The sequence below is a fragment of the Rousettus aegyptiacus genome, unplaced genomic scaffold, assembly GCF_014176215.1.
Source record: "Rousettus aegyptiacus isolate mRouAeg1 unplaced genomic scaffold, mRouAeg1.p scaffold_m13_p_12, whole genome shotgun sequence".
Classification (NCBI taxonomy): domain Eukaryota; kingdom Metazoa; phylum Chordata; class Mammalia; order Chiroptera; family Pteropodidae; genus Rousettus; species Rousettus aegyptiacus.
Genome location: NW_023416287.1, coordinates 84,185,277 through 84,211,641, shown reverse-complemented (window position 1 = coordinate 84,211,641; position 26,365 = coordinate 84,185,277). Strand labels below are relative to the sequence as shown.

Below are 26,365 nucleotides of genomic sequence, written 5' to 3'. Positions count from 1 at the left end.
GCTCGTCTCTGAGTCAGTGAAGGCTGTGACACTAATGGTTTTGCAGAAAGAATATATAATTACAAAATAACCAAAGCAGTGGGTTCCAAAGCTGAATGAGCCACCCATAGAAGAACAGATTTTTTCTTATTACAGATTTCTGCAGGCTACCCCACACTTAACTATATTGGAATTCTTAAAGGGTAGGACCTTCGTATTTGTGATAATGGGAAGAACCCCAGGTGAATAGATTGACCAGTCAAGCTTGAGAATGACTCATGCAGAGCACGTAGCACCCAACTCACCATCCAGGTTCGTGATTTTCAAAGCTTATTTGTATGAGTTTTTGTTCATTTGTTTGTTTGTTTGTTTCTGCTTAGTGATGTGTTTTTTCGTAGTTACAATCATACAGAAACAAGATGCAAGTCAGACTAAACATGCATTGTTGTTTAAAACAATTTTTGATCTGGAGCATCAAATGCTTCCATTTCTTCCTTACTCTGAATGGATTTGCAGACCCCCAAAAAGCCCCAAGTTCATGACACAAGACTGTAAATCCATAACCTGCAGGGCTGTTTCAGCTGTGAATTACCGAAGACTGCCAGAGGCCTGCGTGCAGCTCCTAAACGAGCTTTCTTAGGATCAATAGGCTGACGGGTGCTTTAAATTTCACCACCTCAGACTATACCAGATTTCACCCCGGGAATCACAGATTTGGATTCCACTTCTGCATTTGCTATAAAACTTCAGGATGCTGTCCATCATCCAGCAGATCCTTCATAAGATCCCAAGCAAGACATTTCCCTTCATATTTAGTAAATGCAAAATCCGGGTCGCTGGGAAAACTTGGGTTATTTCTGTCTTTCTGGGCAATAAGACCTAGTTTGTGTGGGAGAAAATGGAGGCTTTTTTTTTTTTAAGAAACAATGCGGTGTCTGATCTCAAGGAACTCAATCTAGTAGGAGACAGACTCTAAGAAAATTAATTTTAAAACTATGCAATAATTTCAATGCTGGAGATATACAAAAATTGCTAAGGAAAATGAAGATACGTTTTATAAGTAATTACATTTCCATTTTTACTTTAGCTACAGGAGATAAAGCCAAATTGTAGGCTCAACTACAACAGTAATATCAACATTTACCTGAGGGATACTTGCTTTTCTTTTCCCTCCAATCTTTATCTGTGTTATACCTTTTAATTCGTCCTTCTACATACCATTTTTCTGTGGAATAACAAACAAGATTTAAGTCTTGTACTAAAAATACACAATTTATAAATTTTTTTACTAGTTATTACTTGCTTTTTGAAACTTTTTTTTAATTATAGAAAAAAGATAAGTCATGAGTACTTAGTAGTGATATTATATTCTACAAACTCACGTCGATTCTAAATAGAAGAGTGTTCAGAGATAGAAAAATGAAAATTGAAGACTAAATGTGAGGCATTATGCATAATTTATCTACTCTGTGTATTGGTAGACTGATGAGTGAGTTGACTCACAACCTCATTTCTCAAAGACTGGGAAGTCTCTTGAGTTAATGAAGCAGAAAGCTCAACGCTTTGCATTACGAATCCCTTAAATCTAAAGAGTCATCTGGAAGCGAGTTAATAGAATGGTTATCACTATTCTGGTACAAACACATTTTCTTGTTTCTTATTATAATTGCTTAAAGCCCACCATCTCAAGACTGTTGCAACAGATTTAATGCTCACCTGTGGACAAAAGACGGGGCACTCGTCCACCGAAGACAAAGTGGTAGATAGCATGTGCTCCTTTATCCGTTGAGAAGGACACTGTTCACCTATAGAGAGGCCTGATGTTCAAGTTACTCTTCCTTGGCTGGGGATGGCTCCATCCCCACTGGCGTTTACTGACTCCATCCAATCCCCTGCCTGGGCTGTGCAGAAAATAAAACGAAGCTAACAGGTCCGAGGAAGTGTGGAGCCGACAATCTGGCCCTCCGTTTTCCAGGTGTTGCTTTAACCAGCTGTGTTCCCTGGCGCCTGAGCTTAATAACGGACGTAAGCTTTACATTTCTTCACTCGGACTTTGTTTTACAAAGTAGCAAGACATAACATGAACGATAATATGAGTTTTCATCTTCACTTCCGTTCCCGGAAAAGTCAAACGTCTTCAGGAGAGTGGTTTTGTAAATTATAGACATAATAAATATCCACTGAGATCTCAGCTCTGTCCCTTTCTAGCTGAGCGATCTTTCCTGAGAGATACTCAACGTCTCTGTGCCTCAGTTTTCTTACCTACGGAATGGGGATTCTGACAATACTTGTATCATAGGGTTACTGAGAGAGTTTAACAAACTTAAAAACGTAAAGTGCTGAGAACAACACATTAGAACACTGATTGCTATAAAAGGGTTATTTTCAATGGTGGTACTGCTATGCTATTATGATGCTCATTAAAAACAATACCAAAATGCATCAGCGACACATGTGAGAACTTGTCCTGGCTTTCATGCCAGCCTAGTGACAAATCTTTCAAGTCGTTCATTCCGAAGTGTTCCTGCATGCTGTATGGGTTGTACGTATCTTGTCAATCCGACATTCGGCCAGAGGCTTAATTGTTTTTTGTTCCGGAGTTGTTTTTACTGACTTGATACTCTAAAAACAAGTTACGGCAAAAATGAATTTGCAGTTCACTGCGGCAGTCATATGAGATCCATGGCTGGCATGTATGTGCTTCTTTCTCAGATCTCTAGTTCTAGCCTCGGCCTGATTCCATATTCCTGGTTATATTGAAGCGTATGTGTTCTTGTGCCCGCCACCTCAAATACTCTGTGGAAGAAGGATGTTAATAGATAATATGAAATAACGTTCTTTTTGTACTTTGCTAAAATATCCCTGTTACCTATGGGAAAAAAACTAAATCCATGGACAATCATCCTTGCCAATCTCTCTGCAAGGTATTTTGAACTACACCTTTCTCCCAGTCTAGGCTGTACCAAGCGATCATATTTAGTAAATGGAGAAGAAGTAGATGAAAGAAATAGAGAAAACACAAACAGAAGCATGAACCATTAAAATTCCTGATTGCATAAGTTGATTGCTACTGTTACTCTATGTTGAAATAATGTGTGAAGTTATTGAAGGAATTTAAAAATAAGAAAAATAAAAAGGCTTTTTTAATGAGCTCCAAAAAATTATTATAGCATATTTAAATTCTGGTCATAAAAGTAAAAATTTATATATACTTCCCCTTCACTATTTCTAAGTAATCATGCCTGGAAAAAAAGACTTATGATCTCATGGCTCTTTGGGAACTTATTTTTTATCAGCTTTCAAACATCAGTAATTGCTTTCTCAGTGGTAGGACCTAGATGAGAGGGCTAACTCACCCTCAGGCTGACTGTATTTACTGAGGTGGTAAGTGTCAAAATTCCCAAAGAAATTTCCTATCCAGATCAGCATGCAGCATGTTATGGGAGATCCTCTCCAAAACAAATAAATGATGCTTTACGGACATCTTTATGCAACAGCACTAGTTAACTCTCTCCTGTCATAACCTACAAAAAATAATAATACTAAAGAAAAAAATCATATGTTAAAAATGAAATTTTACATCTCAAAGGCCTATCTTCAAAGCCTATACATACAACAACCCTGGTCTTGTTACCCTGCCCCTACCTCTTACAAAATTATCCAGATGTAAATGGTCCCAAAGTAGCTTGAGTCTCTTATTTATTTATTAATTTTTTGTTTGTTTGTTTGTTTATTGAGGTATGATTGACATATAACATTATATTAGTTTCAATTGTACAACATTATGATTCGTTATTTACATCTTTTACTAGCCTGAGTTTCTAGGGGAGTTTTAGTACCAAGCGCACACTCACATATACATGAACCTGACAGAAAATGTCCTCTGATGCTCAGCCTCAGAAACAATTCCAGGTCACCCATCTTGAGTTTGCATGAGGACGAGTGTTGAAGTTATTATGAAAGTGGGGCCGAACGTCCGGTTATCAGTCGGTGTCCATATGAAAGACATGCCTGGGGGTTAGACCTTTGCTATCTCTAAGAACTGGCTAGCCCTGGGTGGAGCAGCCTCTTTCCCCAGTCAGGAGGCCAAAAAGCCAGATCATCAAGAATATAGAAAATAAGAAAATACAGTTAATGTAATTGTCCCTGTGAGACGAATTCAAAATAGACAAATACAAAATATAAGAAAACACAGTAGGAACAACTCTCTTTGTGTTTGTATTAAAAGCTATTTCTATTTTCTAATATGAACAGTAGCTGCCTATGAATCTGGGATTAAGAGTAATTTTTTTTAACAGTAAACATTCATTGACCACTGTGATTTTTTTTTGGTAATCTGGTCACAATGTTTCAATTAATTTTCCCAACTAACCAATTTAGTAGGTCTGTTGTTATTTGCCTTTTAATGGGGAAACTAAGACCGAGAGAGGTTAAGTGACTCTCAAAGCCACACAGGCAGTGAAGGTCAGAGCTGACTTCTGATGAGGTCAGCCAGATTCCAGAGCAGTTTGTTAAACGGCTAATTATGTTGTTAACTGCACTGTATATTTGAACATGTGCCACTTTGATGAATAAAACATAACAAGGCTATTTTAGCCAAATACTTTCAATCATGCTTTTGAAAAGTTAGATATATATACAAACGTGCATGTATATATAAGTTATGTGTATGTGTGTGCACAAACATCAAATTAACGTCTTAAGACCAAAGTTCTCAGAGAGCCAAGGTCATGGAGAGTGTCCAAGTGGGCAGCAGAGGACATAACGTTGATCAAATGGACGCTCTCCTCATTTTCTTTACCTACTTCCATTACGTGTGTGTACACGAGCAGGTTTATTTTCAACAGCTGTGTGTATGTTTCGAAGGTACTTAAAAGGTATTTTCAAACTCGTTTTATGTTCGACGTTTTTCTGAATAACAGACAAGAAAACATCTGTGCAGGATCAGCGATAACCCCTCCTTTCAAGGAGCACACACGAGACGAACAGGGCGCTATTTAACCGCAGCTGAGTTTCAAGGATGTCCTACATTACAGAACCAAAGAAAGGACATTTAATTACTGAAGTAGCTTGCAGATGTTTTAAAAAAAAAAAAAAAGTCAACTATGTATTTGATTTCTGAGCAAACGAAAAGAAAGCTCTGAGAAAAACTCATTTTCTGCAATGCCGCCCTGATGTAATATTCATGTTATTTGAAATAACATTGTCCCCATTTCTCTCAGAATGGCATTTTAACACCACTGAAAAACAGAAGTAGTACGTCAATTGGAATGACTACGCTGAGAAAGGAAGAGTTAAAGTACGCTGTGAAAAACTGGAATTCACCTTATTAACAAAAGGCTTGACATTTGCCAAGAAAACAAATTTCTTCCTAGTCCTTAAAGCGTCCAAAGCTTCCCATTTGAGCTATCTTCAAACCCCGCCGTGGGGAATTCAGAGACGCGAGAAGGAAACAGCTTTGCTGATGCAGATAGGCAGTTTCCCGTCGGCATCCAGAAAGACCGAAACCACAAGCAAGCACATTGCTGTGTTTTGTCGCCTGCTGAATTGCATCAGACGTTCGGTCCCTATTACCCTCCGCAACCTCTCGGCCATCCCCTGAGCTGCCCCCCGTTATCTCATGATACTTTCTCAGAAAAAGAGATTGATTTTTAAAAAGTTCTCAGTTCTCTTTTCCAGTTTTCTACATGCTCGTTAACTCAAATGTTTAAAAAACATTTATTTATGTATCTGATGTGATAAAGCCTGTTCTGATTAATGAGAGACAGGTGAAGGATAATGACTCAGTGTACAGTTCTTGGATCTGTAATGTTTTGTGGAAAAAATATCATAGCATTTTTGAATAACTGCTGAATAAACCAAGATACTGAAAAGTTGTATACTATTGATGTTTATTTTGGTTGCTTATGGTGCTAGAAGCTTAATATGCATGAACTTCTGTAAGTCTAAAAAATTACTGCATTTCTTATGTGTATTTATTTAAAGATAAGAAACAGACTGAGAAGGTTAAATATCTCCTGAGAAAACTTTAATAATTGGCAAGTCGGGGGTTGAAATGTAGTGTTTCTTTGCAAAAGCGATGGATATAAAAGATCTTGGTAAATACAAAAAGACCACTTTCTGACTGCGTAATTCTAAGCAAGTTATTTACTTTCTAGTGCTTCGATATCTCTTCTGTAAAATGAGAGAAATGATAGTGTCTGCTTCACATGGTTTGGTGAGAATTCGATGTATTAATTTGTATAAAGCAGCGGTCGCTAACATTTTTGGCACCAGGGACCAGTGCTCCCTATGAGAATCTAATGCCTAATGATCTAAGGCGGAGCTGAGGCGGTGATGCTGGTGCTGGGGAGCGGCCGCAGATACAGATGAAGCTTTGCTGGCTCACCCACCACTCACCTCCTGCTGTGCGACCCAGTTCCTACAGTTCGAAGCCCAGGGTTTGGGGACCCCTGGTTCAAAGTACTTAGCACTTGGCGGTCAGAGAAAGAGTTCCTAATATATGGTAACTCTAGTGGCAAGCACAGAGCCATTATATTGTACTCTCTCTAATTTTTAGGGAGACTATATGTGATTTAGAAAGTTAACGATATAAAAACTTATGATAAGGCAGGCAATGTGAACAACTAATGAATATTACACAGGGAGGCAGTTAACTACTTTTTGTACCCTATCCAACTGTAGAGAAAAGACAAATGTAGACAGTAGAATATTTTATGGACCTGAAAGTTTGAGTCTGCTGCAAATGATACTGCACTATCTTTCATAGGCACCTGTTTAGTATTATCTACCAGTCTTGAATTTAAAAGTTTTGGGGGTAAATGAGTATAGAAGTATAGGCTAAGATGCACTCTGCTTGGGGCCAATGGATTTACTAGTATTTTTTGAATTGCTCAATGGATGACAGAAAAGAGCAGAAAACTTCAAATCATTTTTTGTTCTATCTTCTCTATCAAAAAGAAGGTTCTTCAGGTGTTTAAGAGAATCATACCAGATGGACTTAAACAGGCAAGCAAGACTCATTCAAGACAACTGTAATGAGTCAAGACTGTTGCAACGGGGGAGAGAGACTGGACTTAGCTGTTGAAACAAAAGGCAGGAGAATTCTGAAGCGTGGAGCTAATGGGAAAGTACTGGAGGGTATTATTCAAAGGGAGGATATCACCACGTACAAAGTTTGTCTCCTACCCTCCCACAGAGATGGGGACTCTATCTTTCCTGATGATTACATTTCAAAAAGCTGGCCCCCAGGTCTTTGAGAAGGATAGTCCTCGGTGGCCAGAGTCTGGAAGAATAGTTCCATTAAAATTTATATTTGTAATAAATTGTCCTTCAATGTAGAAAAGAAGATACAGATTTATGAATCTATACTTCCAAGGACTGTCTCCATGAAATTGTAACTGCATCTATTACGTTTATCCAATGTAAAGCAATAAAATACAAACTTTGAGAATGTAGTCTCTGAGAAAGAAAATATGAATTTAAATACCAGCTTTACCAGTTATTAGATGTGTGGACTTAGACAAGCTATTTAACCAAACTTATTTATTCAATCTATAATTTATGGATAATATTAGGACCTTGTCAAAAGGTTGCCGAGACAACGCTTGGCACATAGAAAACTTCACAAAGTTCACAAGTGAGGAGAGCTGAGCTAACAGGATAAATGGTTAAACGATTTACTGAAGGTCTGTCATCACATTTCTGAATAACCACCCACTCTAATAGTTAAGTGCAGAAAGCTAGAAAATGCACCACAATCTTGTTCTTTTGAGTACTGATTCTGCCAGTAATTTCTATAATCACATACTCAGGAAGTTTATAGAGAAGGGGAGACAGTGGGCAGCGGGGAGAGAGAGAGACGCCGAGAAGGAGTGAGCACACGAGAGGTCAGAAAAATGGCACCTTCGACATCCCTTGTTATAGATGACCAGGACTGAGGCTGCTTTGGAGGCCACTCTGTCCCACGGCTCAGATGAAATTACACAAAATAACAGACAACCCAATCAGTGTCTCTCTGCGTTTGTATGTAATTTTAGTTGGTCTCCTTGCAAAGAACTCCTTTATTTGTGCTCCAAGAAGATTGGACTTTGGCAAAGAGAAATAGAAGCTTAGTGGTTGTATAAAAACTATTTCTGCTTTTTCTTAACTGACAACAGCATAGTTTTAAAATCATAAAATCTTTGCTGTTTTTATGCTAAAGTTACTCCCACCTTAGATTATTAATTACTAGAAACATTTTGATTTTGTTGCGCCAAATACGAAGGAATGATTTTAGAAGATGAAGAATGGTTTGAATGGCTTTCTGTTGACTTATACAGCCTTTAGATATGAGAAAAATCAATACTCTGCTGAGGGGTTTTTTTAATATATAAAATAATGGTATACCCTAAGTTATCATCAGTAGCTACATAAGCTTTAAAGGACTTAGGAAAAAGAGTAACTACTTCTATTTTAGCATTTCCTTATCATTGAATACATTTTTTTCAAAAGTTAATTATATAGATACTAACTTGGAGAGAAATCTAATATCTTTTTCAGTAAAAAAAAAAAAAAAGAGCAAGTTGCTGAATAACACCTAAAATTTATTTATGTATTTCTATGTGCAAATTCACTTGTGTATAAGTGCATAGAAAATGTTCTGTAGTACCATATTTAAAGCAGAAGTTATCTCTAGGAAAAAGAGAACAGCCTTAGCTTTAACTGTTATGTTTTTGTATTTAATATATTTAAAATGCCTTTTATATTACTTCAGTAATTTAAACATTAATAAAAAATGTTTCAATAGATGGTTGCATCTCCAAACGTCCTTAACTCACTAAAACTGGCCTTTCTGATAAATAGAAATGCCTAATGACCCATAAGAAATAAAATGCGTTAAAAGTACCTCCTCTTTGTGGTTTAAAATAATTTTTCAGAAATTAAAAGTATCTTTTTACAGGAAAATTGTTCTAAGAATGTAAGCGTGGCTGGTAGTTCCTTTACCTTTCACCAACATTTTTCATCTCAGATTTAGCATTGTCCAAGGACATTTAGTTAAAATACAACAAAAATTGCTTTTGCAGGCCAGAGTAAAAAAATGTACTAAAATATTTTCCTGAAATTAACTATTATTTAATATCCATGAATTTATTAAAATCTCTTTAGACATATTGTTATTTTCAGGTTTTTAATAGCTTTTGACATTAAAATTTCTCCCAGCTGTGCAGTTATATCTCCTTTCACTTACTATATAAGGAAAGTGCCATGCAGAGATAGCAATTACATTTTTCTATGAATGAAATGCTACCATTCTTTTATCTGTATTTAATATAACACACACATCTTAACTGTTCACGTTTAGTGTGTCAAAATATGTCCAGCAATGAGATTAATTCCTGTTCGTTATGTATTAGAATAACTATATAAATAGAAGAATGCTGTTTCCGAATGTCACTTACCAGTCTGATGGTCAGTTACCAGAGGACAGGGATATGGTCCCTGTGTTCAGACACACTACTGAACACACAATAGTAGATACTCAATAAAGTGTAACTCCTTTTATCTTTATCTCTGCCTCAGATCGCCCCCTACATCTTTAATCTCTATGCTACTCAATAGTTTCTCCTCTTCATTCACTCTTATTTTGTTGACAAGCGTTCAGCTCCAATCTCAGAAAAAAATGAGGTCAATTACAAAGTTGATACAGGTAATTCCTGCTTGGATCCTTGGGTATAATACTTATCACAAACTATGAGAATCTAACATAGATAATTCACCTCTGTAAAATGTGGAAACACAAACATCGATACAGTATAATCAAAAGATTCAATTGCACATAAAAAACTTGTGGATTTTAGGAGCTGATTCAGTTGACTCAGAGGTCCGGCGAAAGCTGGCCACCTCTCTGCCCAACTGGGTGCTTCCGGAATTGACTGGGTGAGTTTCACATTTGATACTCTGTGGTATCTGAGGGAGTGATGTCAGCAAAATGGGAGAGGAGAAGTCTGCAGCCCTGTCTCCCTTAGAAACACTAATTTCGACAACCACCCACAGGGGAGAGCCCATTTGTAAAGCCTGAGGGTCCAGTAAAGAGGTCCCAGAACCCCGCTGGAGTAAAAAAATCTGAGAATAGACACATCGAAGAGGGTAAGAAGCACAGTTTCATTTACCCTGTGTCACCCATTCCCCAAAGCCGCTCAGCTCCATGCCGAGAGGGAGCCCCTCGGCCAAGGGAAAGTGACGGCATAGAGGTCACCTGGCCTCCCAGCCGCGCAGGGTGCTACCTGAGACCCATTGCTCTCAGGCCCCGCCCAGAACACAGCACAGCTGAAGAATCTGGAGAAAAATAGGAAGAGAGAAAAGGAGCGGGGGACTCAAGAAGGAACCTCGGATTCTACTGACCACCTTGCAGACTCCAACAAGAGGCCCACCCATAAATCTCGTAGGACATATCGCCCAATGTCCCCCAGCTAGCCCATGGGCACCATCAGGGCTTTCTTTGTGCACCCATCTCCCTGCTGATCTGGTGCCTCATACATGTTCCCACAGACAGCGTGCACAAGTCTCTGAAGTGTGTGTACAAATGCAGGTGCGCACACAGCCATCCTGACTTAGCTGGACTGGGAGAAAGTACATAACTTCGAACACTTCAGGGCACTGCCCTTAGCAAAATCAACAGTGTGTGTGTGGCCGGGCGCTCTCGGCACCTGGCCTGGCTTGGTGGAAGAGAAAAGAGGTATACAGTCTGAGGACAATCTGAGAGGGAATAAGGTGGGGGGTTAGGGGGTAGGTATCGATAGCAAAGGACTGAGTGACCCTTAGAAACCCTCTCAGAGCGAACTGAAGAGGTCTTTCTCTCTGAAGTCAGTCACTAAAGACCTGCAGAGGTGACAGAGTCTTCAAACGAAAAATAGAAACACAAACTTCAGGGAGTATAAAAAATCTGGGAGCCACGACACCACCAGAGGAATACAATATTCCAGCAAGAAAAGTTAGAAGAGTAAAGTTAGAAAAGAATAAAGTATACTGCCTAAAAAGCTGCTTCCTACATGATAAAGAGATTAGAAAAACTCCGTGTGCCCACAGACGCGGCAAGGAAGCATGCTGCCAGCTCGGGGTGCGCGATGAAGGGGGAAAAAATCGTCCGAAGTAAAGTGAAAACACATTGTTCATGAACTAAGTTGCAGGTTTGCACTCTGAGTCGTAGTAAAGGCTGGTAAACTGAGAGATTTAAAAAAAAAAAAAAAAGCCCCCAGACTCAGATAACTTTATAGGACACTGTTATAAAACCTAAAGCATTAGATAACTTCTATCTAACGAAATCTAATCTAGATCATTGAAAAGCGAGGAAAGAACTCGAGCCCTTCGAGAAGATACTAGAACCTTAATAACAGATCTAGTCAAAAATAGGACAAAAACAATTTTTCATTCAGCTTATGACAATGGACACAAATATCTTTAATAATGTAAACGAAATGATAAACAATCACAATTAAGTGAAAAAATGGTTTAACGTTTTAAAAATAAATCCGTGCAATAGACCATGTCCATGCATTGAAAAGTAGGAGGCATATTGCCTCTTAGTAGATATGGGGGGGGGGCAGCAAAAACTTTAAACTCAATTTTTTGTTAAAAAAAAAAAAAACAATTAGAAATAGAAAACTTCCTGCATGATTAAGGATGGAAAGAACCTATCATAAGATGTGAACAAGCTTTATATTAATGGTGAAATATTGAGCATTACCTCTAGAGTTAAAAAGAAAACACAAATACTCTCTAAATTTTTTAATATTCGACAGTGAACTAAATGTTCAAAACAACGATATGAGGTTAGAAAAGATCGTATTGTTTTTACTCACGGAAGATATGATTGTCTACATAGGAAATTGGAGAAAAACAATGGACAAACTATTCCCCCACGAGTTTTTCAGATCCTCCCCACCTCGCCTTTTAGGAACTAAGGTTATATATACTAAGTTAAACCTCTTCACTTTTCTGGGTATCAGCTCCTCTTTGTCAACTGGTTCATTGTCATAAAATTTGAACATGTGCAAACTCCCACATAAATGCTTTTGAAAGTAATTTTTAACAGCTCTATTTAGGTATAATTTGCATACTGTGAGAGAATAACTTTTAGTAGTGTATTCACATACATGTCTAATAAATAAAATTAAAATCATTTAAATCACACCTTATTCCTACATTACAGCCAACTTAGGAGAAAATATAGGGCAATAAAAAAATTTTAAAGACATGAGAGATAAACAAGGATATGGAATAACAAATACCTAGGCATATAAAAAGAGTGAAAAATTTTAAAGAGCTTTATCTTAGAACTTAAAGACTTCGAAAGTCTCATCCCTCTTCAGCCGCTAATAGGCTTGTAAATGCCACTTCTTGGCTTAGGCCCAAGGCCAATATTCTTTTTTGGTCCCAACTTTATTTTTTGAATTTAAAATTATATTGTGCACTGCTATTTATGTACATATTTATGTTTGTCGTTCATATATTTTTGACACACAAGTATGAATAATTATCTGCAGTTCATGAATCCTCTGGAACCTACTAGCTAATTGAAAAAAAAAAAAGGTGCACCCCGAAGTGGAGAACCTCCAGCATGGCATACGTGATTAGGCCACCTTTCTGCTCCCCATCATAAGCCCCTTCATTCTTCTTCAATATCCGCCTGATAAAATCTGCCTGGCTAGGAAATGTGAAATTTACTGGATTAGAGAAAAAGCGCAGACCGGTTTGTGCCACTCAGGAGGATGGAAGCGGAAGGGTGATTGCTTTTTCCCGTACATGGACGTGGACTATTTTATGTAAAGATGAAAACCCAGTTCAAGAATTATAGTTTCACTTGATCTAAAATAAGTCCTTCAGCCAAAACAGTCTACATACCTTTAATTAATTATTCTAATAATTGTAAGGCAAACATAAGTCCTAAATCCTAATCATGGATCAACTGGAATACAGTACTGAGATAAGCAGAAATAATATACTTGTACTAACAGGTAGATTAAACTAAGCATTCTCATATATAAAATAAAATAAATCTCCAGTAAAGTTAATGTGCTTGTCTTTGATATCTTTTAAACAAGTAGTCTTCACTACATTCAAGATTTTTAGCATAGATTATATGATAGTTATATTACTATATTATATGATATATAATTATTGCTTATAATATCATATGAGCAATAAATAATTTGGAGAATTCTCTAGCTGCTTTAGAAAGAGCTGAAGTTGGAGATATTGCATAGCTTTGTACTGTCAGAAAAATTAAAGTTTTCATTAACTTTTAAAATTATAGTAGATAACCAAAAACAATCTTTGTATCTATGTACTTGCAATTAAACAACAGAAAACAAAAAGATTATGCATGTATCTGTCTTCCAATAAAATATCTTATAAAGGTATTCTTGGAAAAGCAGAACATGGAAATCCTTTTAACTGGTTTGTGAGCTTCTGGGAAAAGCCCACACATTTCCTGAATCATGTACCTCTGGTCTTCTGTAGAACGTAACTTTAGATGCATTCACAGGGAGAATACTTGTCATATTTCAATGATAGCAGTATCATATCTGTGCTCTGAAAATATATCTGCTGGAGAAAATTAGCGCCAGCTTTTCCCAACTTTTAAGTAGAACTACAGTAACAATAAGCTATGGCAATGAACAAAATACTTAGAAAAGTGTAATACTAGGATTATGCTCTGTACTTGCACTTTTATAATAATCTTAATTTTTTGAAATGTATTTTATTCCAGTTTGTAGTATGAAAAATTTCCATGATGGAATTACACTGATATAACACAGACAACAAAATAGTTCTACAGTGTAGATAGTATCTCCATACTTCTATTTAAAGATAATATTTTGTATAAACATCGAAATGAAACACAGTTGACTTACGATATCAAGGAGCTGGGGAATGTGTCAAAGACAGACATTTCAGGAAATCAACTCTGAGTTTCAGGATAGCAGGTAAGTGTGAGTATGATAGCCTGGCATTATAAAGAAGATAAAATTACATAATTCCATTGGCTTCCAATCTGAGGATCCATAGAGAAAGTGTCTTAAGGCATAAAAACTACAACTGGAATGGATTTCGGGGGATGTGCAATTGATGTAATACACAGCTGCAACTTCCATCTTCCCATCCTTAGTATTAGTGTCTCAAGGTGATATTTTAACCTAAGGTAAGCCAGAAGGTAAATTGATATTATGGTTAACATCACCCAGCAGTGTCTCAAAGGTATAAAAAAGTTTTCTGCCATTTGTTCTATGACTACAGAAAACTTTTTGTCAAACCAAAGCCAAGAGAAAATCTCCACTTTTTACTTTGTTATTTTACAAAATAAAAGAAAAAGAAAAAAGAAGAAAGGGAGGGAAAAAAAGAAGAAAGTTTTATACAAAAATAAAAAAGGTATTTTTATTGAATAGATAATGAGACAATAGATATTTTATGTAGAAAAAGTCCGGGAAGAAAGAAAGTTATTCCTTTGGTAGATGAGTCTCTTTGTACATTCAGATGATCATTTTGAATGAATTAACAATTATTAGACTAAATATCATGGTGCTTTTCAGAAAAAAAGTATATGTATTTTTTAAAGTAAACCACTAATAAATTTGATGACTAAATATTGATTAATTAACCTCGATAGAGGGGATTAAAACCTGGCCTCTCTGAAATACCTCCAAGCTGCACTATGTGCCCTGGTAATGGTAGCCAAGTGGGGTCATGCATTTCCTGGGGTTTCACAGAGATCTCAAGTAGCCTGAAATGCAACAGCCCAGGAATGGCTAGCCCTTTTTAGATAACTCCTTGTAGATTCCAGGTAAGTAATTTGGTAGAATTATTAGTAAGAAGATGGAGCATAAGAAGAAAACATAAAAATTAGTCTGGGCCCTCTCAGATTAAATCTGAAAAGGCTCCTGGAAGGAATATACATCTCACTCACACCGGATACTGCCTTGGGTGCTAGTTAATTCAGCATCCATCTATCAACACTCTCATGGTTTTCCTTGAGTTTTTTCTGGCAGCATTTTTAAAGGATTAAAAATATTACTCAGCCATAAGGAATGATGAAATACTGACATTTGCGACAATATGGATGGCTCTTGAGATTATCATTCTAGGTGAAATAAATCAGACAGAAAAAGTTGCGAACCATATGATTTTCGCTCATATGTGGGACATAAAACTGAAAGCGACAAGCAAAGAAGAGAAACAAACAAAAACTCATAGACACAAACAACAGCTTAGTAGTTACCGGAGAGAAAGGGAGAAGAGGATAAAGTAGAAAAGGGTAAAGGGAGTCAAATTGATGGAAGGAGACTTGACTTTGGGTGTGAACACACAGTACAATAAACACATGAAGCGTTACTGAATTGTACACTTGAAACCTCTATAATTTATTAACCAATGTGACACCAATAAATTTAAATTAAAAAAAAAAGGCAAAAACTCTTCATAAGCAGAAGTTGCTGGCAGTTTTTTAAAAAATACTATTTACCCTTTCATTACTCCAAAAGTATCTGTACCAAGGCAGGTAAATTTTTTTCTATAAAACATTTTAGGTTTTGCAGACAATAACATCTCTGTCACAAGTATTCTACTCTGCAACTGTGGTGTGAAAATAGCCATAGGTAATAAACAAAAAATGCACAAGGCCTTGTGTACATAAAATTCTATTTACTGATACTATAATGTAAGTTTTATATAATTTTCACTTGTCATAAACTGTTGTTTTTCTACCAATTAAAATATATAAACCATTCCTACTGTTCAACTCATGTTGTGTATAGAAATAGGTAACAGGTCCAATCTAGCTCACAGAAAGTCATTTGTGAACCCCTAACTTTATATATTCGTCTATCATGGTATTTATTATATTGATACACAGCTGTGTGCAGGTCTGTGTCTTCCACAGACTGTGAATTTCTCGAAAGTGAGAATTTTTGCTTAGCATATTTACATCTCCAAAATTTGACATGGTAATTTCCATATAACAGCCTCTCAATAAATACATTTTTTAAAAAAATTACAGTTATTCTCCACTTCACATTGTCTGTGACATAGTGTTTAAATGAATCTATTGAACACATTAAAATTCTGAACTCTAGCAAACCTGTCATTCGTATATAATATATCTGTGTGTGTATATATATATATACACATATATATATACACACAGATAGATAGATAGATAGATAGATAGATAGATAGATAGATAGTACACCTATTATTGGATTCTAGTTATATTAAGAAATCAAAACACATCATATATATATATATATTCCAATGATAGATATACTATACATATATTAAAAAATTAAAACACGGAACAGTTTGATGATAACCTAAGATAACCTCAGTTTGTTGTTCTTGGGAGTAAATTCTAGAAGAAGCAACATAGCAAATGAAAATGTTGAGGGTTTAGGTAGAGTAAGGATGGTATCTAAAGAGGTGGTTATATTTTCAAGGGTCCTACCCAAACTGACTCTTTCTACTATAAAGTGCTTTGGATTTGAGCACTAGAGAAAAAGTAAACAGAATTCTATACAATGGTTGGGGATTAGTACCTAGCACAATATCTGGAACATAGTAGGCATCTGATGAGTTTTAAATCTAGCTTAATTAAGGAAAACTTAATAAGAGCAATGATACCTGAATCTGGATTTTACCAATGGGAGGGGCTTTGATTAAAGGAGTTCCAAATCCATTGGAAAGAAGAGCAAGAGCAAATATGCCCAGGCAAGAAAATATGGACATTTCTGATTTAAGAAGTATATGGAAGTTTAATTTGACCAGGGTTAAGGTGAGAAATAGGTGAGAATCGAGGTTAGAAATTAAGATCCAAGCCAGTTCACTGAGGGGATGGAATGCTGGATCAATAATCAGAAAACAAAGGTGAGTCGCTGAAGTTTTCAGAAGGCATTTTTTGGCATATGAATAAATGCCTACATAAAACATACATTTATAAATGATTTTATATAATAAATGCACATTCTTATGCAATTTTCCCCCCTTTTGGCTTGTCTTTACCCTCACCTGCCTCCTCCACACACATAAATAAATCTCTGCCCCTCCACTCGATCCTGGTACATCTATTGTTTACTCACATTTTTCTTTAGTCTCATAAAATCGGAGATAGTCATGCTTCCACACACACACAGCGAACTACGCTACAGTATATATTTTTGTAAAACATTGCGTTACAGTAATACACACTTTTGTGCACGCTGCTTCTCTCATTTAACAATAACTCATGAAAATCTCTCCAAAACCAAGTCGCCTGCTACGGCGCCATGTCCGTCTTTCCAAGGCTTGTATAATATTCACGATATGTATATAACTCAGTGTTTCCAACATTGTCATACCGATGGATATTTGCTGTTTACAATTTGCAGCACTAAAAATGATGTTATAACACACATCCTTGTACTTACATCTTTACTAACTTGTCGTTTTTATTTATGTCTGTGAAACAGGTTTCTAGAAGTAAGATTGTAGATGTGATGGTTATTTTAATTGTAAGAGATGTTGTTAGATTTCTCTCCAAAACATCATAATAACTCATTTTTTGGCTCAGCAGCTACAGGAGTACCCTTCCCCTAGCCTCATATGAGCAACAAGTGCTATAGCTGGGCATCAATCAGGGGTCTGCCAGGAAGCAGATGCCATGCTCAGGAAAGTATAATAAAAGGATATTTTCGAAGGTACGGGCAGAAGGAATGGGAACCCACAAGAGATCATTACCATAACTGGTTAGAGCTGATGGTCTCATCACCGCTAAGCCTAAAGAAGCAAAGGGAGGGATAAGTACCTGACTTTCGTGGAGGGAGCTGGAAAATAAATACCCAACCTCACTCTTATCTCCCATCAAGTGCTGCTACTGCTTCTCATTGGACAAACCCAATTGGAGGACAGAGGACAATGGAGTCAAAGAAGCCACCAACTCACAGAAGGATGCCAGGACACAGAGCATGCTGGAGAAGGACAGAGAGGGGATCTGGAGGGCAAACAGAAGACATCCACACAAGCTCCCTCAAACTCTCACAGCATAATCGTTTTTAAAGGAAGAGCTCACTGCTAAGTTAATGAGTCCTGCCTGACTGCTCGAGAATTTGAGCATCCTTGCATTTATTTGCTGATCTTATATAGTGGCTCTTCTGTGAATTGTCTTTTCACATTCTTTGCACATTATAGATTGGATGTTTGAGTTTCCCCCCTCCCATTTTATAAAAGTTCCTAACATATTTTCTGTAATGTTGCTTTTCTAAATCAATTGCTTCTCTGTTGATTTAGGTTAGATATTTCTCTGTCATACCTAAGATTTAAAAAAAAAACTTATGAAATTCGAATACATCTAATTTTGTTTAATAGATTCTAGACTTCCAGTCTAGACAAAGATGATATCCTTCACCTACAGAGGGCATCCTTTCTCTAAATTATTTTTAACAATTAACTTTAATTTATTCACAATTTGTTCTTACATGCGGTATAACTAGGTGTTCACTTTTATTCTTCCATGAGGCTAGCCAGCTGTGTCAGCACCAGTTAATAGGTAAAACATTCTATTGTTAATAAATTGAACCATCATTTTTACACATATTAAATTTCTATCTATGCTAAAATTAATTTCTGGATACTCTTTACTTTCTCCTGTAATCGGTTTGTCTACTGAAAGACCAAGACCAGAAAGATATAATTACATTGGTTTTATAATGTGATTTAACATCTAAAATAGAAGTCACCCATCAATGTTCTTTGTTTTCCATATTTTTCTTGAATATTTGAAAGCATTTATTAAAAATGTAATATCAGTTTTAGTTAAAAAATAATCTACTGAGATTCTAATTGAAATTGCATTTAATACATTAATTTTAGAGTATTGCTATTTTAATGGCAATAAAACCTCCCATTAACAATATGGCATATCCTTAATGTTTGTTCAAATATTTTATATCTGTCAATTTAATTTAATAGTTTTCTTCATAAAGGCCCTGAATTTTTTCTGTTAAATCTCCTTTTAAATTTTTCTAGATTTTTTTGCTATTGGGAATGAATTTTTTCCCCATTTCTTTCTCTAGTAATTTATTGCTAGAGTCGAATAAAGTTTATATAGTTCCCAAACAACTTTACCAAATCATATATAATTATAATAGATTTCTTCTGGTCTCTTGAGTTTTCTAGGTATATAATCATAGTGTCAGGAAGGGGATAATATGAGCACCAATTCCCAAGTTTTGTGAGTGATATTTTACATATGCAAATATAGAGAGAATAATAATGTGAACACTTTCCCTTAGCCCAGTCTAACTAGTTAAGCACTGCAAATGAGACTGTGTCCCACACGTGTACTCCTCAGGGAAGTCACTCTGGTCCTCACATCAGGTGCTGCCATCCTGAGTCATTCTCAGGAACATATGCATTGTTTCAAACATACAGTGAATTGTTTCGTACATCTTAAATGATATCGCACTGTATTTATCTTTCTACAATGTCTTGTCACTCCACATTAGGTGTCGGAGATTTATTCATGATGACACATGTTTGTTCTAATGTATTTATGTTAATTGATGTCTACTATTTCATCGAGGGAACACATGATAATGTATTTGTTCATTTTCCAATTGGTAGAGTTTCTGTGTGATTCTTGTCTATTATACAACCTGCTGCTAGGATGTCTTTTTATGCACATGAGTCAGAATATGTATCTAAAAGTGGAATTCCTTGGTCGAAGTCTATTTTTATCTTCAACTTGAAAGCCTATTGACAAAGTACTCCCCAAAACATTTTGTGTCATTTTGCCATTTTATACTTCCATCAGCAGTTATTTTCTTTTCGAGCCAACACTTACACACTTAAAAGTTTTTGGCAAAGTAATGAATGTAAAATAGTATCTTGTTACATTTTTAATTTGCACTTATCTAATTTCTTGTGAGCCTGGTGTGTATACATATATGTATGTATGTGTGTGCATGTGTATGTACATATATATACACATATATGTACATATACATATATATACATATATACACATATACATGCACATATACACACATATTTATACATCTCTATATATATATATATATACAGAGAGAGAGAGAGAATTTCTCTTTTGTGAATCCTCTCTTTAGGTCTCATCTATTTTTCTGAGTAGTTTACCTTCTCCACCTGATTTGTCAGAGTTCTTTATATGTTCTTGAAAATAATCTTTGGTCATTGTATGCATTGCAAAATCTTTACCCAGGCTGTGGCCTTTTTTTTGGTGGTGATAGGGTACTGGTTTCTCCTAAAAAATCTAAACATTTCACGAGTGTAAGAAATTTCCCTGTCTTCAGTGCAAGAACAGTTCCTGGCATATAGTAGGTGCTCAATAAATCTTTTGGAATGAAATAATAAGTATCTTTGCATTCTCGAGGTCTACTATAACTCTTCTTGTTTTTAAATGGCTATATTTTCTTAGTTTTTTTATCCAGGTATTCCAGTTAATACCATATTGATTTTAAATGTTGAGATTCCGTCACACATTAAAATTTAGAAGAAAAGGCAATCTATATAGTTTTAACTACAGCCTAGCCTTGTACCAAGTGAAAATTAGCATACAATGATATTAGAATACTGGATACTCATAAAATCTAATCCATGCCTTGCTTACACACACATACACACACACATATACACACACAATAACAGGTAAGAAAGTGTGTTATATTTTATTTATGGTTTTCCAAGTATATGAAAAAAAACTGAAAAAAAAAACAAAAAGGGCAGATATATTTGCCAATGAAATTCTAAAGATTTGATATACAAAAATCATGTATATTAATTATTTTTCCTAATTTCGTTCCCAGGAAAATCCTACAACTAAAACTTAAATAGTCTTCATACCAAGAAAGCTAGGTTGGAGAATCATGGAGGCAAGAATAGGTAGTGAACACTGCAGAATAAAATAAATTTAAAAAATTATAGCAGGAGGGTAAAAGAAACAGAAACAAAGAAATGGTAAGGTTAAAGGTACATTTGAGAAATAGCTAATGTCCCAAACGAGGCAGGCTGGAAGGTTGCTTATACTTTGAAAAACGGCAGCTGATTCAGTGAGATGGTTTAATATCATTCTCTCTTAAGGTGACCCATCCATCCGCACACTCTGCCAGTTTTAACCTGACATTTTTATAAGGTCCAGATGAAACATCTCTTTTCTAAATCCTTCCTTGAAAAAAAAACAGTTGCTCCTCTGAACTCCTACGGCCTTTTATTCGTCTTTCCCTCACGGCCCTTGCCTACCACGAGGATAGAATGCATTAGGCTAAAACTTCCTTACGGACAGAAAAACCCATATTCTTTGTACGTAGGACATGTTTAATAAGATTTAGTGAGTTAATACCTCAAAATCATTGAAAGAGAACAAAGATAAATATTTATGTAAGGCTATAAGTTCCCAACTAAGAAATTTCAACATTATCTGGCAAGTAAATGAGGTGTTTTTGGAAAGATTATAAAAAGTAGTTACATTTTTTTAAAATCATATTACTCTTTACCTAATTTAGAAATTAATTTTTGATAAGTGAATTGATTCACTAATGGTTAAGAACATTGTACTAACAATATAATATTGAACTGAATTCCTTAGGCTTAAAAATCAAAGCTCAGTAAGATATCCTTAAATCCATCTAAATAAAAGAAATATTAAAGCAATTTTTCACATACAAAAATCTAATGATTCAAATGAAATAGGCTTTTTCTGACAATGTACTCAGGAAACAATGGCCATTTCATGAAAATAATTGCCTCGAATGAAAATTGGAAAAAAAATAAAAAGGTTCGTGATAAATTTAGTTGAGTGAATCAAAATTTATTTTTACGTGGGAAAAATAAGAATGTAGAAATAAAACTAAAGAAAAATAAATTATGATATAGTTCACCGAGGTGTAATACCTACTCTAATGACTTCATTCAAGATAAGTCCAGATCTTTTCAGACCACAAATTTTGAAAGAGAATCTCATTTTCTAGTTAAATAAGTAGGCTATCCTAAAGAATATTCTAGGCATGATTTCGTTAATGTGTTTTAAAGATGCCGTTATATCCTATTTACCAGGAATTTCAATTCCTCAGATGTAAAGCACACACTCCAGCTTAGACCCCGAGAGTTCTATGCATTTCGACTTTTTTCGTTTAAAGCTGTCTTTCATCCTTAGGACGGTCAAAATCCTTTCTCGTAAAAGAGAACGTGAACCTCGTGCCTGTGTTTCACGTCCTCCGGGAGCCCTGGTTTGGGAAGACGTCCCCCGTTCTTCATCTCTGTGACAATGTTTTTTTTTTACCTGGTGTCTAAATAATCAAGATAACGACTTTAAAGTCTCTTTCAACGGCATGGACTCTGGAAACCATGCTTTACACATCTAAGTCCTACACGTCTAAGCCTCCCGCGAGTTCGTGCCCTCCACACCCTGCGGCACCCGCCTTTGTCGTCGCCCTTGCCGCTCCAGGGGCTGCGGTGAGGTCTATGGCATCACCTGTGCTGTTGAGATGGAGTTGCTTCTTCACGATGCTCCAGGCTCTCTCCCACCTCATTTCCGCTCCCTATGAGCCTGCTGGAATGACTGTGCCCAGCCAGTGCCCCAGCAATTACCTCACGTCCCAGATAGAGTTACACGCTCCTGCACGGAGTCTGCTTGTCATCTCTGTCAAGCAAAGCTTTTAAGTGACATTAACCTTAAGGTACTCATCGGAGCAGCCCCTTCATTGTGGGATTTCGACATGCACTTAATACGCTGGCATAAAGGAAAATGTTCAGAGACACGTGTTACAACCGGAATCTGTATCTTCCTCCGACATGAATTCATCTTATTTGGACCAAGTTCTCATACTTTCATTTTCTTTGCTCTTTCAATAAGTTATTTTCCAGGAAATTCCATGGATTTCATTATAAATAAATCCCATGTAGGTGAAATTAGCTGGTGTTCCAAAGATATTTAAATAGGTGTGAACTGCTGAGACACACTACAAACAGCTAATATTGACACGTTTAAATCAAAGAACCCTATACCGAATTACTAGAGTAACTCAGAAAACAGATCATGAAAAACAAATAAATTGGCCCACTTGGCATTCTAACAAAATAATGAAAGATAAATCTTGAAATCTAACGACAATAATTACTTTCTGAATATTCAGTGGCCTTGATTTGAAATCCAGCTAAGTCACTGCTTATCTCTATGTTAAACCTAAATCTGGGCAAGGTAAAACGTCTGACATCTGGTTTCCCACACATCAAGGTCAGATAACATCACTTAGTAACAGGCTTAGTTTGAAAAGCAAATGACATCGTGGAATCGGAAGCAACCTGTAAACTGAATAACACAGTTACAATTACTAGTTGTCGATTTTCTTCTTTATCCTTACAGGCTCTTTTACTTTTTTCTTTGCCTACCTTCAAAGCCCTTGATCCCGGAAAGAAATTTACCGTGCTGCGTAAAGCTTAGGACACGTTTTTCTTTAAAGCACACAATCTGACTTCAGTTTGGCTTATAATTAACCCTAATCTTTGTTCCCTCTTAACAGCAAACTTCTGGAACCCATTAAAAAGTTACTACCTTTCTATGTATATTATAGTAAGGCCATGAATTCCTTAATCCGTCATGGCTGAAAAAAAAAAAAGGACAACCATACTCTCAAATAATGTTTTTCAAACTTCTTTTTGACTATTTTTCATGTTAAAAATAGATTTTTACATTGAGTGCAGTACATATATGCAGTCACACACACTCACACTCACACACACACAAACCCAAAGTTCTCATGAAACAATACTTAATTTGAATTGAGGTAATGCATTATAATATTTCCTCATCTATTCTATTCTATTTCTCTTTTTTTTAAGTGTTGGTTGCTACCTTTTATTTCACAACTCACTACTGGTTGTGACTTGCAATTTGAAAATTAATGCTTGCATTTTGAGGGATTATTCCTGTCAGAGTTCTTGCTGCAAATAACAGAAACCTCATCTGAGTAATTTAAGTAGAAAATGAATTTATGAACAGGATACCAGATATCTCACAGCATCGACAAAGCAGCAGCAGAATTAAGGTGGTGTTCTGGGTAGCAGAGATGAGCACCAAGGTCATGCCCTGGCAGCTGTCCGGTATGGCACAGCTGTTTGATCTCATAACCACGGCTACTGTGGCATGACCCTTGACTCCCCTTGTGTATGAGTTTTCTACTCTAGATGAGAGCTGTAGGTGGAAGCATATAATTGATTAAGTGTATAACAAGGATATTCAGAAGCTGAACTGCCAAAGAAAATAACAGACACACTACAAAGTTTCCTTTCAAACTCCGGTTGCTTAATGTTATTTAAACTCACTGGATTCAATAGAATTTTCAGGAACCAGTAGTTTAAACTCATTCTCCTCTTCTACCAAGCGCAGTACAATATAGAGCCAAGGAGAAAAGGACAGGAATAGAGATATCCTAAATCACTGACCCTTCATATCTAATGGGACAAGGTCTTCACGGCTGTGAAGACAGAGAAGCACCTGCTAGTCACGGGGAGACTGGGGTTCCATAGCAAACACTCTGCTCCTCAACTCTTCTCAATCCCCTGGGCTGCCTTACATGAATCATGTAAAAGTTTATCTTGGCTTTTGGTTGGGTTTGATCGAAGAGGATCTTAGCAAGAGATCAAAGAGGGAGGTCCCTGTATTTCCTTCCCATCATCCTCCCTATGAGTCTGCCTTGAGCTAACTGGGTCCCTCCTCTGATGCTCATTGATTCTCTCAAGCTGACTCCGCAGGAATCTCTCCTTCCAGGCTCCAGTAATTGTTCCCACCTTTCGTCCCTTTGTGGCTAGAGAAGATGACACTTCCTATTCCTGTACCATCTACGCGAATGTCCTAATGAATAGCCTCATTAGTAAATAATCTCTCAGAATTATCCTAATTCAAGGATTCCACCTGCTTCTTCTTGAGAGCCGGGCTAACACAGATCATATCTTGACTTTGCCAAACTTACATGTGCTTGGTCAACTCAAAAGTTATCTGTCCTCAGTTCTTTATCCATAAAATATGTTGCCTTCAAATATAATTATCCAGGTTATAATAAATATAAAAAATGTTAAACAGTATTATCCCAATTATCATTAGGAATAGTATTAAATTAATATTGCGATAGAGCCAAATTTTGATAATAAAGTTCAAACGTGATAAAACGTAATGAAATACAGATATTAATTATCTGAAGAATCAAATTGACATGATAAAATTTTCTTATCCCAATTCATTAAAATGACTCTTAGTACTGCTATTTTTTAATACTTCTTAATTCGAAGTAAGAACGATGAATCTTGGACATGTTCCAATGATATCATCACACTGCATTAACCGAGCAGCCTAACTTGATTAACACAATTAACTGTCTGGCAAAATTAATTCCTTTATAAAGGAAATATCTCAGTGCACCAAAGAGAAAGATACCATCTTCAACATCGTAAACATCTCTGTTTATTTCCAGTGCTGTGAAAGAGAGAATAAAATGCAAAGGTTATACCTGAATATCGTTTCAGTTTCTCTCACTCTGTTGCACCTCAGAGATGCCCCAAGAGAGATGAGGGTCTCTGGTAGCCATGGCAATGCACTTCGGAGGATTCCCAGAGCTCCACAAAGGGCCTAAACAGAAGATGCTATTTCGGCAACTATAGCTGAAGCAAGAGCTTACAGACAGGACACATGTAAGGACAGCTCCCGGAGACTTCAAAAACACACAATAGCATTCTGGTTTCCATGAGAAAATATGGAGCGAACCCATGAGAATTGCGTTGTTGCTCTTACTGTTTTCTCCTCATCTGTACCCTCAGTATCTTTTAGAGAAACTGTGATACCTGAAAAGAAAAAAAATATATGTAAGTCTGTAACAACCGCTCTACATATTTCAATGTACTTCCTACTTCCTACCAGTCTCTGTCTCCCTCCATCTCTTTCCATGTGCATGACACACAGATGACCTATTTGGGATAATGCTAGTAGCAGTGCCGACAAATTCACATCTAAAACTTTTCAGTGACTCAAATGTGTTAGATGTACATTTGTTGCTCGGAGTCGTGTGTGTGTGTGTGTGTATGTGTGTGTGTATTTTGGGGGCGGAAGGAGTATTCATTTAGGGACTCTGTGTCTCTGACACCAATCTGTTCATTCTGAAGTCATCATTGTCATCTCTGATTACTCGCTGGAAGGGGATCAAGCACAGATAATCTTCCTTGGGAGATATTTTGGGACCAGAACAAGCAAATAGTCTGTACAAATGTTCCATTAGTGCTCAGTCACTTGGCCCTACCTAATGACAAATATAATTTAGCTGCATTAGAAAAAAAAGAGGAAATAGGTTTTGGTTAACAC

The 26,365-nt window shown here is 36.4% G+C and overlaps 1 long non-coding RNA gene across 1 annotated transcript in view; it reads right to left on the bottom strand.

Annotated features, from left to right (window-relative positions):
- Positions 1 to 25,845, bottom strand: part of LOC118610055 — a 33,338-nt gene extending 7,493 nt beyond the window's left edge. The window contains exons 1-2 of the long non-coding RNA XR_004953759.1: positions 25,521 to 25,845; positions 1,696 to 2,775 (exon numbers count right to left, since the gene is read on the bottom strand). This is a non-coding gene — a long non-coding RNA (uncharacterized LOC118610055). The remainder of the gene's footprint in view (positions 1 to 1,695; positions 2,776 to 25,520) is intronic.
- Positions 25,846 to 26,365: the final 520 nt, after the last annotated feature.